We start from the raw sequence: 2,381 nt of genomic DNA on the forward strand, positions 1-2,381 counted from the left end.
AATAAAAATATCAAAAATATTAAATTTATGAAGACATATACAATGATGTCATGAATGTACATACAAACATACATATAGACATTTGTGTACAATAAATGTATAATTTAGATATAAATGTATAGATATAAAGACATACAAGACAATTGCATAACAAGGGCATATATAACAAGATATTTGCAAATATAACAAGAGCAAATGCAAATATATAAATATGTGAAACTTATTTTATATAACAACTATAAAAATTTTCATGACAAAACATGCAATATACAAAAAATTGTAAGTTTGATATAACGCGCAACTGTCTTTACTTTTGAAATCAGTACGATTATTATGAACTTTGCAATTATTACGTATGGACTATAATCTGTTCTGTTTGATTATATTTATTTCATCTATTTTATATAAATATTTATACACATTTATATTTATATAAGTATTACTATATATAATAATTACACAATTTAATATTTGTATTGTCAAATTATAAAATTTTAATTATTATGAGAAAAAAGATAAAAATTTATAAAATAAATTAAATTCAGTTCAAGTCCAAGCAATTAATATTAATTTAGTAATATTTAATTAAAAATGAGAAATAACAATTAATAATATATGTAAATTGCAGCAAAATAAGACAAAAAAAACAAAATGAAATAAAACAGGTTAATAACAAAATAATCTAAATTCATTTCACGACATCTCTCGATTTCTAGCAATCTTCTTCATTTTTTACTGCAAATGTCTCGAAAATGATAGAACTTCTTTTTTTCTGTTTATTCTATGTCTATTGCACTTTATTTCAAATAATGCGAAACCTATTTCAAATAATGTGAAACAGCAATTTTAATAATTTTATTAATTTAATAATTAACAAATATTGATTGAAAAACAAAAATTGCGTCCTTTTAAAAGAGTTTAATATATGTTGTATATTACCTTTCATGTTTCACGTTTTCACGAAAAAAATGCGCTATTAAATTTGCAAATTTAGTTTTTAAAAAATGCATACTGAAAGATATATAGAATATGTGAATTTATTTAATAATAATCTATCGGGGAATATTTATAAATTTACTTTAAAACACATTCATCGCGAAACAAAAATACTTGAGTATTTTTATAAACAATATAAATTCAATTTACATCCATGTTATGTTCAATTTACATTCATGCTTCACAACATTTTTGCGACGATCACCTCGCTTCGCAATATCTCTGCGAAAACTGTTATCCCAATATTCCTCGGAAAATCGCTTCGCCTTGCAAAGTTCAATTTTGTAATTCCTTTACGAATGTTATTCGACAGCAATCCCAATATCAAAATCGTATTTAAAAAATTGAAATTTAAACGTCGGGCGAGATGTCTAAGAATTACAACACAGTTTGCCACTCAAACAGATAAAAAATATATTCTCGCGAAAATTTGTAAATACAATAAAATTCATCATTGTTTATATGTATACTAAAACTAATCGCGAACATAAATAATAATAAAATAACATATAAATAATATGTAATATATATAAGCAATAAATGAAAGTTGTAATAACTGCAAAATCATTGGCGTAAATATTATATATATTAATTACTTAAATACAATAATTATGAGAAAATTATGATAATTATGCAAACTTAGTTTCACAGAATTTCTTAAATTCCGAAACAAACGTACGATAAAAACATAAGAACGGAAACGAAATAAAAATAAATTAAAGAAAAAATTATGATCAATATCAATTCATTTAAAATAATCTCAGCAAAACTTTCTAATTTCTGTGAATTTAATTTTATGAAAGTAATATATTTTTCCTTGTCAACACAGATTTTATTATAAAATTACAAAACTGGATAAGTAAAAAATTGCGAAATATATTAACAAGCGTAAAATAATCGCAATATTTATTTTCCATGATTTTTCATGATTCATGAAGTTCAGACAAATACTCGTTAAAAAATCCATACAAAAAATTAAAACATCGAGAAGAGATAAGTGGTATAAGTTAATAATATAATAAATCATATTTACATTTAAAATATATGAATCATATTTTATTATATGGAAAATTAATTTTCAACACATTGCAAGATATAAAAATTACAGTTATTTTTTTTAAATATTTCTTTATAATAATCAAAATATAATTTTTATGTATAGTATGTAATTCAATATTAAAATATATATAAAAATATAGGCAGAATTATAAAATTTATAAAAATTATGAGATATTCACAGTATTCTTTTCACATTGTGTGAATTTGATTGTATAAAAAAGTTATTTTCTAAAATGTTTTTAAAAATAGTCAAATTTTATCAGTATATATATTCTACTAATCGTATTCATAAAGATATGCCAAATAAGGAAGAGAAAGAGAGAGAG

This window comes from Atta cephalotes (assembly GCF_000143395.1).
Source record: "Atta cephalotes unplaced genomic scaffold scaffold00028, whole genome shotgun sequence".
Lineage (NCBI taxonomy): Eukaryota > Metazoa > Arthropoda > Insecta > Hymenoptera > Formicidae > Atta > Atta cephalotes.